We start from the raw sequence: 13,185 nt of genomic DNA, 5'->3' as shown, positions 1-13,185 counted from the left end.
GGGATGAAGTGTACCGCCTTGAGAAGCGGTCAACGATGGTAAGTATAACCGTGTTTCCCTCCGAAGGCGGCAGGCCCGTGATGAAGTCGACGGCGATATGGGACCACGGCCGGTGGGGAATGGGCAGTCGAAGGAGCAGGCCGGCAGGAGCCTGATGGGGCGCAGACAGAACAGGCGGAAACAAACAGCTTAGTGTCTGCAGCCATCGAGGGCCACCAAAAACGTTGTTGTATGAGAGTCAAAGTCCGGTGGGAACCAGGGTGGCATGAAATCCTGGAGGAATGCCCCCACTGGAGAACTGCGGATCTGGCAGCTGGAGGAACAAACAGACGGTTAGGTGGACACCCATGAGGAATTGGTTGGTCCTTCTGGGCTCCCTGGACCACTCCCTCGATCTCCCATCCAGCTGCTCCAACCACACAGGAGGAAGGTAAGATGGTACTCCCCGCAGCATCCTCCACTGGAGGGGCGAACTGATGGGACAAAGCATCTGGTTTGATGTTCCTGGTATCGGGTCTCAAGGTTAGACTGAAGTTAAAGCGTCCCAGGAACAAGGCCCACCGAGCCTGGCGTGAGTTCAGCCTACGGGCAGAGCGAAGGTAGGAGAGATTTTTATGGTCAGACCAGACTATGAATGGGTGAATAGAGCCCTCAAGCCAGTGCCTCCACTCCTGGAGGGCCAGGACGACCGCTAATAACTCCCTGTTTCCTACATCGTAGTTCTTCTCCGCCGAGGAGAGCTGGCGGGAGAAAAAGGCGCAGGGGTGGAGCTTCTGGTCAGAGGCGGTTCGCTGGGAAAGAACCGCCCCCACACCGGAGTCCGAAGCATCCACCTCCACCACGAACTGAACAGCAGAGTTAGGATGGACAAGCACTGGTGCAGAGGAAAACAAAAACTTTAGTTTAGCAAACGCCGCCTCTGCTGCCGGCGACCAATCAAAGGGGATCTTAACTGAAGTTAACTTGGTCAGAGGTGTGGCAACTTTGCTATAGTCACAGATAAACCTACGGTAGAAATTGGCGAATCCTAGAACCCTCTGTAGTTGCTTCCTTGATGTAGGAGTGGGCCATTCGGCCACTGCCTGAACCTTGGCAGGGTCGGTCTTAATTTTCCCTTTCTCCACAATAAACCCCAGAAAACTTACAGACGAAACATGAAACGTACATTTCTCAGCCTTAGCATAGAGTTTGTTCTCGAGAAGTCTTTTAAGCACCAGTGAAACGCGTTGAACATGTTCTTTGAAATTACGTGAAAAAATCAAAATGTCATCTAGATAAACAAAAACAAACCTATTCAACATATCCCGAAGCACATCATTAATAAGTGTTTGAAAAACAGCAGGTGCATTGGTGAGACCGAAAGGCATTACAAGATATTCAAAATGTCCTAACGGAGTGTTGAAGCCGGTTTTCCACTCGTCCCCTTCCTTTACTCTGACCAGATGATAGGCATTACGAAGATCCAATTTGGTGAAGATGGTTGCTTCGTGTAGGGGCCCAAAGGCTGAGTCAATCAGGGGAAGGGGATATTTATTCTGAATAGTGATGTCATTTAATCCTCTATAGTCGATACAGTGCCGGAGTGACTTATCCTTCTTGGCTACAAAGAAAAAGCCAGCTCCCATAGGTGAAGAGGAGGGTCGAATGAGGCCGGTTTTGAGCGAGTCTGTGATATAAGCCTCCATGGCGTCTCTCTCGGGTTTGGACAGATTGTACAATTTACTGGACGGATAGGGGGAGCCCGAAAGCAAAATGATGCAGCAATCATAGGGTCTATGAGGGGGAAGGGAGAAGGCACGATCTTTGCTAAACACATCTTGGAGATGGTGATAAACAGAGGGAACAGAGGTGAGATCGACCGGTTTGGGTGGAGATGGTGTGGTGGCTAGCCTGGAGGGAATGGCAGAATGCAGACAGTGGGAGTGACAGAAAAGAATCCAATTGGTTATGGAGGAGGTGGACCAGTCTATGTGTGGGTTATGGAGCTTTAGCCAAGGGAGACCTAATACTAGCGGAGACGTGGGAGATGGGATAATGTACAGGGATATGGATTCATGATGGTTACCGGAGAGTAGTAGCGAAATGGAAACAGTGCGGTGAGTGACACGAGCCAGGAGCCTACCATCAAGGGCAAACACATCCTTGGGCTGAGGAAGAGGCTCAGAGGGAATGTGGGATTGCATAATCAAGTCAGAGTCAATAAAATTGTCATCTGCACCAGAGTCAATAAGGATGGACAGGGGTAGGGAACCCTGCGACCATGACACGGTGCCCTTAATTAGCAGGCGAGGAGGAGACAACGAAATAGATGAGTGGCTCACCAGCGCCCCTCCGGTGACTGATGAGCCCCCCCTTTTGGCAGTGCAGGGCAATGAGCCATCTGATGATCCTCCTGCCCACAGTACATGCAGAGCCTCTGGAGGCGACGACGCTGACGTTCCGTGGGAGTGAGCCTCATCCGTCCTAGTTGCATGGGCTCCTCGGGGTAGAGAGGAGAAGAGGCTGTCAGCGGAGGAGTCCCGTGGGGAGGGGATGGCGGACGAGAAGATTCCGGAGAACCCCGATGGTGAGAGCTCATTGTCTGTCTCACGGGAGGGGCGTGTCTCTCTCTGATCTCTCACGGAGCCGGCTATCTAAACGAATAGCTAAAGAAATTAACTCATCCAGAGAGGTGGTCTCGTCCCGTGCCGCTAACTCGTCTCTCAATTCCTCCCGCAAACCCCGGAGGAAAACTGCCTGTAGGGCCCGCTCATCCCACCCGCTCTCGATTGCGAGAATGCGGAAATCTATGGAGTGAGTTGCTACTGAATTTTGCCCTTGGCGTAGCGAGAGGAGCCGACTGCTGGCCTCCTTGCTACGTAGGGGATGGTCGAAAACCCTGAGAAATTCGGCGGAGAATGACTGAAAGGAATCGCAGATGGGGGAGTTAGCGTGTGATATGGCAACAGACCAAGCCGCGGCGCGCTCCGACAAGAGACAGATAACAAAGGCGGTCCGCGACTGGTCTGAGGAATACGTGAGTGGCTGCTGATCAAAAACGAGACTGCACTGGTGAAGAAATTGTCTACATGACCCTAATTCTCCTGAATACCTGATGGGCGTGGGGATGAAGGGTTCCCGGGGTTGTGCAGAATGAGCGATGGGAAGAGCTGGTGGTACAGGAGCAGGAGCTGGAACCGGAGCTGGAAGGTGGACGGGAACCGTCGTGGTGAGGTGAGTAGACAGCTGGTCCAAGCGGCCACCGACTTGTGCCACATTAGAGGAGAGATTCTGGTGCGTCTCCATAATCTCTTGTAGAGCCGTCTCGTGCTGACCCATGCGAACTCCGTGGTTCGAAAGAGCCTGTCTAAATTTATCTGCGTCTGCGGGGTCCATTTTGGCCAGATAATTCTGTTACGGGTGGTTCTTTGGTTGGACCCCAAAGCAGACACAGAGCAGTCTAGTGTTGAGTAAGGTTTATTTTAACACCAGAATACAGAGCAGGCAGGCTGTGGAGGCAGGGTGCTGGCTGGCCGAATAATCCAGGGGGGAAACGCAGGAGGGAAAGCGAAAAAAACGAGGAGCAGCAACAAGGCACACCGAGGAGTCTGTGTAACAAAAGAAAACACTAATGGTTAAATACGAAACAAAATACGAAGGGCGAGAATCAGAGGTCGTCATAGGTATGCTACCGAACAAGACGGAATTATCTGGCAGAGTAGTGGAGTCGGGACCAGGCTTTTATGGAGTGGATGATGGGTGAGTGATTGCAGGTGTGCCTTGTTTGCTGAAGTGAGGAAGCCAGCCACACCCCCTGCCACAGACACCACCTGCAGGACAGGAACAGAACAGGAGAGGGAGACAAAGACAACACAACCAACAACAGAATCACCACAAAAGCTTGTGTTAAGTGTGTGTTTGAAAACGTAGCGCGGCTCCAGAGGAGAATAACAGCGGCCATTAAGGCTATAGATTTTCCCCTGACCTTTGCACAAGGCCTGACTGAATACACAATTATCTGTATCTGTCCAACCAACTACCTGGATGGGGCGGGACTTATACCGGCTGTTGGTTTTTAAGCCTTACACGGATATGGGTTGATCGGAAGTTGCAATATTTATTGTGGAGCTCAGCGTAAGTTCAATAAGGAAGACTTAAAACCCCATTCAGATCAGCTGACTGCGGGCGGTCCTAAATATGGGAGGGCTTAACCTGTATGCTGTCAGCTGATCGTAGGTGTTCCCAATCATCTAATCAGGCCCGCGCGTTTCCTTCAGCCAGTCACACAGCAGCTGTCAAACTTTAAAAATCCCTTCTCTTCTCTTCCTCAGCAGTGTCAATGCAGTGACTCGCACAACCCCTCCTCCACCCCAATCTCCTCCAGTCCTGAGAAGAACATTCATCACTTCTTCCAGATCCCGATGACAACCGATCACGGACTAAGATGGCAGCTGACTGCCTGACAACAGATTTGTTACTCGTGGTATCCATTGCACTTCTGTCCATCCTGGAAGAGGGATCCCTCGCATGCGGCTCTTCCTGAGGTTTCTATGTTTTTCCCTCAAGAAGGGTTTTTTCGTAGTTTTTCCTTACTCTTGTGAGGGTTAAGGCTAGAGGATGTCACACTTAGGAAGTCCAATAAGACAATGCTCATATATGGACCATCTAAACAAACGATTGACCAATGAACCACCACCAGTGTCTAGACCCCTGGGGGATATTCCTGTAAGACGTTCTGCTCCACCCCCTTCTAATCCTGATGACATCACACAGGGGTCTAAAATGCCAAAGACTATAAATATTCGCATTCTCTGTGCACTGTAAAAAATAAACTCGTTAAAGTAAAAACCAAGTCTCTTCTGATTGAACTTTATTTGTGGTGTATGGCGCAGCAGCAGTGATCTTTTTCATTCATCACGAGTATGGATACTGACACATCTTACTCAGATGGTACTCGTGCTCATAAAAGTTAATATCCGTACCGGATACTTGTTTGATTTGAGTGTTCGGCTCAACCCTACTTTGCACCTTGCCCATTATAAACGAGATCATTCCCATTGTCTGTTATTTGTTGAAGCACAGCCACTGTTTCCGTTTCTAAGCACTGCAATGCTCCCAGTTGTAAACAGTTAAAGCTTTAGTCCCTCTCCCAAAGCAACAGTAATTCTACATAACACACATTGTTCATTATACTACACAAAGCCCTTATAAACTATGCCCATGTGACCTACTATACCTTGTTGCTCTGAAAAGATTCAATAAAACCATGTGCAAGTGTTTTTGTAACTAGAAATCAATGAAAAATAATTAAACAGATTAATTTCCTTTATTCTTTATTTTATATATTTGTTCATCTATAAATGTGTTGATTTTGGTTAAGGGGACATTTTACAACTCAATGTTTAACCGCCACAGCTACACAAACCAGAACGGAAGTTCACACTTGTTAAACAAAACAGTAGTTCAAATCAAAGATTTGAATTCTCTAATAACATCTGCTCTGACTCTCAGACAACATTGATCAATATCTCTTAATTGCAAATGGGATCTCACTAGAGCTAGGTTGGTGAGCTGTTCACACATGACATACAGCTGCCTCGACTGACACAGTTGGACAGATTATAAACTAAGTAACCGGGTTGATTGGTGATTTGGAGTTGACGCCACACCAATCCAGATCTGTAACTTCACCACCAGCCAGGAAGGAGGAGGAGCATCTGCATGGCTCCACTGAATGCATAGAGAGAGTGACACATAACACACTCTAACCGGGCCAGGGGGGCTACGGCCTCTGGTTGGCTGTATCACAATTGGGCAGATTCGGCATCTGTCTGGTTTGCTCACATAATCAAAGAATCACAGGACTCCAGCCATGTGGACACAAGCAGTGACACCAGATTAACAAAAGTTAGTGATTTTCACACTATTATTCTTTTAATTTTTATATATTTCTGGAAAAAAAAAAGTGGTCAAGACTTAAGAATAAAAGTACATATCTACGCTCAAGACTGAAAGCACATTAGCACATATAACTATCAATGTAGTTATTTCACAAAGTTGCTAGGAAAGTATAACAGTAAATGTGAAACTGGGTTCAAGGTAAATCTGAAAAAGGGTCCCTATTACTTAGTCTATTTTGCAGAGAGCTCTGACAGGACTTTTTTATTTGCAAGGGTCCCACACAGTGTACATGCTTTTTTTTTTTTTACATTTAATACACTTGAAATAGATTGTAACGCTTAACTTTGTTAAGTTTTTTACTCTCTAGTGTCTAACTCTCATATCAATGGTAATAACGGTCAAAGACCCAGATTTGTTCAGATTACAGAATGATGCAAATGATATTTATTGATATTACGGGAACAAATATTATCCAGACAGGAAGCAGAAGGTGTTGAGAAGAGGAGGTGGGAGACGACCGCTCACATCAGAGAGAAACCCCTCTCTTTACTTGACATCTCTTGCATCAGTCTGACATTTGTACTGTCTCTTTCTCTACCTCCATCACACTTTACTTTCACATGACACTTCTGTTGCACTCTCTTTGGTATAAATTCCTAATATTTTGCCAATTAAAACTAATCTGAATTCCCAAATCAAACCAAGGAATTTTCCTCTCCTATTATCTTTCCCTATCCTCTGCTTAATATTCTTGCGAGGACTTCTGGCTGCATGCAAATATTCAGTGATTCTGCCTTTCTCGGGGGAAGGAGGGATAGAGGATGGTGGGCGCCTCTCCAGGGTGTCCTTTGGATTTGGTTAAACCACCTGGGCTCACAGCCCTCACAGCAGACAGACAGACACATATTTGCACAGACATACACAGAAAGTGGGTGGAACTGGCCAGCTGGTGTGTGTGTGTGTGTGTGTGTGTTTTTATGTATGTGAGTAATGAGATATGCAGAGCTTCTCATGCCGTTCCCAGTGGGTTTCCTATCACAACACATTACACACTTTCTACCTCTCACCTCCTCCTGAATCCAACTCTCTTAGACTCTTTCTCTCACACACACACAAACTTGTTCTAGGTGCATCATGAGGACTTATGTTAGGAGGTTACATGTGGGGAGGCTACTTTTTATATAAAGAAATGGCATAATTTGAAGTGCATGGATTATTTATTTAGGACCCAAAGTTAACTACGGTCACAAAATATATCCAATGTAAAAAACTTAATTTTTGTCTTGTTTTTTCTGATCTGGTGCGGACACATTGCTCCTATTATGTCTTACCACAAACCACCACTGTTGAAAATTTGTACGTAGAGGATTTATTTATCAAATGGTAAGTTTTAGAAACAAGAGCTTAATACAAAAAGTGATGTGAATGTGTATCATATTTTTGTTATTTATCTTTAGATTGCACTTGCACTAGTGATCTGTTCATGTTGAACTCAACTTATATATATATATAGATAGATTAAACAAACGGGGGGAATGATAAATTTGAAATATACATTATATCCCAAAATGAATCATTAGCTTAACAGCAAGGGAACAACTGTTTAGAGACAATAGAAAAAAAGAGAACTTCACATCTCCCAGTCCACATGGAGAGTTCATGGAAGAGTCATATGAAGAGGAGGACATAAAGGCAGCTTCTGAATCTTTGTGACAGCGAAAAAACTTTGTTTTGCCATCAACCATCACACAGAGAGTGCAGGGACAGCGGAGGGTAAACTTTAAGTCAAGTTTACGGAGCTTAATCTTCGGAGTCAGGAAACATTTATGAGTTCAGCACTGTATTCTGGATACATGTATAAATGTGGATGCAAGTTCCATTGTAAAGGAGTTCCTAATTTTCTCTGGCAAGTCTTAAGATCTTTACTTTGTCCTGGGAGTTGAGGAGTTTGATCAGGATGGGCCGAGGCTTGGCTCTGTCATCTGGGTGGAAAGACTGCCGTGAGCCCTTTCGATGATGGGAGGCTCAGGAAATCTTTTCCTCCCAGGAGCTTGGGGATCAGCTGGGACATGAAGCTGTTGATATTGCGGCCTTCCAGTGACTCAGGAACCAGTTTGAAGCAGAGATTTGAGGATCGGCTACGGTTCTCCAGGTCCTGTATTTTGAACAATGTCTTAATTTGAGCTGCTCTAGCTACGAAACATTCTCTCCCAAAGTATTTAATAAAGATTGAATCATACATAAACTGATTTTAATGGGATCCACCTTTGCGTCAAAATGGCTAAGCATATCTGGTTTTATTCCTTGGATGGCATCCCGAACAGATTGTAGGGAGTCTTGTAGGAGCTTCCAGCAGTTGTCTGTGCTCAGCATTCGTTTTAGGAAAATATCCAACAAAATAATTTGAAACAATAAAGTTTCTGCTAAATTCCCTGAACTTACACTGCTTAAATCAAGTGCATTGTGTATAGTCAACGAGGGGGGATGCATCATGATTATATTATATTTTTAAAGTTGTGAAAAAATGACCATAATACAATGAAACGATATCAAACTAAGAAAATAACATTTTAATTGTAATGCTGAAATCCTCATTAATAGATAGATAGATAGATAGATTACTTTATTCATCCCCGAAGGGAAATTAAGTCGTCATAGCAGCCGGTACATTTGAATAAAATAAAATAAAATAAAATAAAATAAAATATTGCGGTAGAAACAATAAAAACAGAAACACAAGATAAATGGGTAGATAAGGTGCAGTGGCATATGATGGTAAGTACTGATGATATGATAATATGATAATGATAATGTTGTTAGAAATTACTTACATTTGTGAGTGTCTCGCATCGCTTTTGCAGCCTTCTTGCCGGTGACTCTCAGGGATTGCATGTATATATTACAAATTTATGAATTAATCCATGTCAATCTTTGGTCAAAATAAACACAAAATATAAAATGCTTTGCCAAACACACATACTTGTTTTTATTCCTTGGAGAGGACCATCCTGTTTTTTCCACAATTTGGGGTCCAAACTTTCCAGTTTCATAAAGACTCTGGGAAAATAAAGATAATGTCCTCATCACAAATATCACTTTCAATTTACACAATTCTAAACTTTTATCGACACGCAAGTTTTTGGGTTGTGGGGCTCTGTTTCTAGCTTTCATCTCTTGTGAGGTCAAATTTCACAGACGCATACATATCTCTAGTTTTTATATCTGAGAAGGGGACTAAGTGTTACTGGAGGATACACTCATGTGATTTATTGTTAGAAAAATATGATTCTTGTAATTTGACTGATGCTAACCATTTAGGATCAAATCACTGCCGCTGGTACAATCCACTGCATCAGGTATTCACTTTTGAGTCTCCATTCTGTATCTAATCTCTTTTCCCTCTACACCAACCAATTATTATCCCTGATTAGCTCAATCACTGCCGTGGTTGGCCTCAGTAGCATGGTGGTGAAATAATGACCTGATCAACATATTCCAAACCATGAAGACTTTTATTTTACTCAAAACCGTTTTTGTGGTGGATGACTTGATGCATGACTTTTCTGTAATTAAGTGTGAATGATTATTTAGATGCATTTTACCACTTAAACAACACATAGATGTGAGGCATATTATGGTACATTGCTTTAAACGTATGATTTTGTATGAAATATCTGTTATGTTTGATTATATTTAAGGTGAATACGCAAAATGTCCCGCGGTGTGACCGTAACATAGGTGAAGCATTAAAATTACATATTAACAAAAATAAACCAGAAATATCTGCAGCAGCTAATAATTTCCTTGACATTATATGAAATATAATTACTTTATTAATATTAGGTTTAAATATGCACAAAACTAGTATATAAGTATTTACAGCAAAATAACTTTCGTAACACAAATGCTGTCCTGTGGCGTGACATGGAAAATACGATTTTTTAAACGGCAGTTACATGGACAACTATAGGTGTCCTTAGTTTATCCCCCTGTAAGGTGAGTGTTAACCTCTGATTAATTTAATAAATTTCACTCTTTTTATCAGACAGCAAACGTGTCATTTTTTGAGAATCCTGTAGTGTGACCGCTGCAGTTCAAAATTTGTAGGAAATATATTTTTTAAATTTAACATTTTAAGGCTAAAACTGTGTTATTATTCAGTAAGCATAATAGCTAAGGTCAGTCTTGTAAAGCAATGACTCAAAAAGGCCACAAGGATGAAAATGTCCTGGGGTGTGAAGGCCCTGTCCTGTTTTTTTATGTTATAAATATTAGGTATTTGAGCCAATGGGACATAATCATTTATTGTATGTGGAATGTCAAAAATCATATTAAAGGTATTTTGGTCGATTTTTGTAGCATGAGCAAAGAAAGGATTAAGTAGTAGCGGGAAAGTTTAAACCAGGATGAAGCCAGGCGTGAGGAAATCCTTAGGGAGAGAAGAAGAAAGTAAATAGGCTGATAATCGGGAAAGGGAGTTGAAGCATTCTTTAAAGGTTACACTTTGTGTAGAAACTGTGCAACAACTGTCTTTGTTTATCAACATATATCAAGAAAAGAAAGCTAAGGGAGAAATTCCACCGAGAAATGCAAGTTGCCTCCCAAAAAAAAAGACAAGAAAAGCGTTGTGAAGAATGGAGGTAGACAAAGGCAAGGACAGGACGAAGAAGGATCTGGCAGCTATTTTAGACATGACTCCCCCATCCCCTGAAGGACTTGAACATGGTTCTCCTGTGCATGGTTCTCCTTCTCTATCTCTCATTCCAAGTCCTCCTTCTAGTCTGTCAACAATCAGCCAAAACCTTCCCTTAACCCATCCAACAAGTAATAGTTGGAAGAAAAAAGTGTGTCAAGACAAATTGAGAGCCAAAGTTAAGAACAGCAAAATGAGGGTCCAAAAGCATCGCTGGAGCAAAAGTAAGGAATCTGCCCGTCAATCCACCATTAGACGAGCAAAGATAAAGGTTGCTACAGAAAAAAAGAGGAAAAGTAATTCATTTTCTTACCAGAGATGAAAATAGTAGGCTCTTGGCGGGAAGAAAAAGGATACAGTACAGCAGAAACATAAAATGCAGTGGAAAGTTCTGACCAACACATAATTGGAGCTCCACACCAAATTCTGCCAGGAATGCACCCCATCAGATGTCATACCGTCAGTTTGTGAGGTACTGGCCCAAGCACATCACGGAGGCCAGACCCACAGATATGAATACTTGTGCTTGTTATGAGCATGAGAACATGCATCATCTCATAGTGTTCGGCACGCAAAGCCATGATCACATGAAAGAGCCTTTCCAATCTTCTGTCTGAGATCACCTGCAATGCTGAAGATCAGCAGTGTATGAAGACACAGTGCACAAAATGCTGCTTTGATGAGGTGCAGCTCAACACACATGATACCTCTGAATTGGAAAGGTGGGAGCAGTGGCAGCGAGAAGATGTGACTGTGGGGGACAAGGTGTATACAAACTGGGTGTAGAAAGGGGTGACTGGAACACTGGGACAACTTGCAGAGTAGCATCCCACCAGTTTATCTGGATGCACTAAGCACGGAAAATGAGGGAGTTGAAGGAAAATTTTCAGGAGAACGACTTAGCGTTACATATAGCTTTCTCTGAAAACTAAGGTTGTAAAGTTAATACTGAAATACAGGCTTTTCACTTTGGTGGAAGTAGGAGCCAAGTAACCCTCCATACAATGGTAGCATTAGGGCTGCTCGATTAATCAAATTTTAATCGTGATTTCCATTATGGGGTCAAACGATCTCCAGATGGGGACATTTAATAATGAGAGGAAATTTCAAAGTTCTCAGTTACAAAGTGTTTTTATGGAGAGTGTTAGGGTTGCCATCATTAAGGGTTTGAATAACCGGGCATCGATATCTTGTTTTCATGAATGAATAAGCCGTCATTTGTGTTTACCTTGACTCTGAGTGACACTTCCAGTTACAGTCATTTAAAGAATAAAGCATAGACTTAAAAATAAGGGCACATAATAATCGTTTGAATAATCGTGACTTCAATATTGTCAAAAAAAATCGCGATTATGATCTTTTCCATAATCTAGCAGCCCTAGGTAGCATACACCAAAACGGCCACTCAGAGCTTTGCAACCATCTCAAAGTCTCTGAGGCACGATGAGCGTGCTGCATGGGCTCACTTACAGACAGTTATTGAGGACCTTCAGATGAAGCATGCGGAAAAAATGTGTGAAGCGGATGGCAGACCAGGTTGTCCTAAGGGGACATGATCTGCAAACTGCTGAGGCCCTGTTTGACTTCTTGTCCAGCAAAGATGGGATGAAAATCCAAATTAAATGGATTGAGGAAAAGGACATTGCTGAATTTGACACACTGTTCCCCCCTGTCCTACCAACTGTGAGAGGTATACAGGGCACACATCAGATTTTCACAACGACACCAGGGGAAATATTTTCAGAGGGAAGTCAGTTGCTTCTGCAGCTATCCCAAAGTGTGTGACTGCTTCAACTTCACACAAGTCACAATGACCACTGACAGTCCAGGTCAAGAGGTGAGCCCAGTCCCTCCCTCCGCAGATGATGATGATGAAGGTGACCAAGACTTGTTGGAGGTGGGAAGGTTCATCATTGTCAAGTATGATGAGAAGCGATATGTGAGCCAAATCTCAGATATTCAGGGAGAGGACATACAGGTGAATTGTATGGTGCAGCATGGAGAGAAGAATGCTTTCCAGTGGCCTGACACAGATGATAGAAACTATTACTCACGTACCAACATAATTAGGGGGTTTCAGAGCCTGAGCCCTGTGGTAGAGTGGCAAAATTAGCCAAACTGAATTGGATAATGTTCAACACATAGCTTTGCCAAACATGATTTTCGAACATGATTTCAATTACGTTCTACTGAGAAGCAAGATTTGTTTTGTCTTCTTCTTTTTGACGACTGATGCAATTATAGAAGTGATGCCTCTAATATGTTGATTATTCAGTATGTTTTGTTCACTTTTAGTTCAAATTCATGCTCTATGAAATAATATTTTAAATTATTCACTCATAAAGAAATTAATTATTTATTTATTTTGCCCAAATTACACTTCAGCACATAGGCGCTGAAGTATCCTACATCAGTCCACATTTCCTTTTTTCAAAGCACCCATGGACAATAAGATAGTTATCAATGTATTATTTTGGCATTGAAGAATATTAAAGAAATTTTGTATGATTCTCGGTCAAGATATAAAGCATATTTTTTGCTGATTATCGCAAAGTGGATTTGTGCACGAGGGATATCAGAGATAATGGTATCCCCCGGGAAGTGTGGGTCCG

The sequence above is a fragment of the Platichthys flesus genome, chromosome 7 (assembly GCF_949316205.1).
Source record: "Platichthys flesus chromosome 7, fPlaFle2.1, whole genome shotgun sequence".
In the NCBI taxonomy this organism is placed as follows: domain Eukaryota; kingdom Metazoa; phylum Chordata; class Actinopteri; order Pleuronectiformes; family Pleuronectidae; genus Platichthys; species Platichthys flesus.
Note: the sequence above shows the minus strand (reverse complement) of the source record.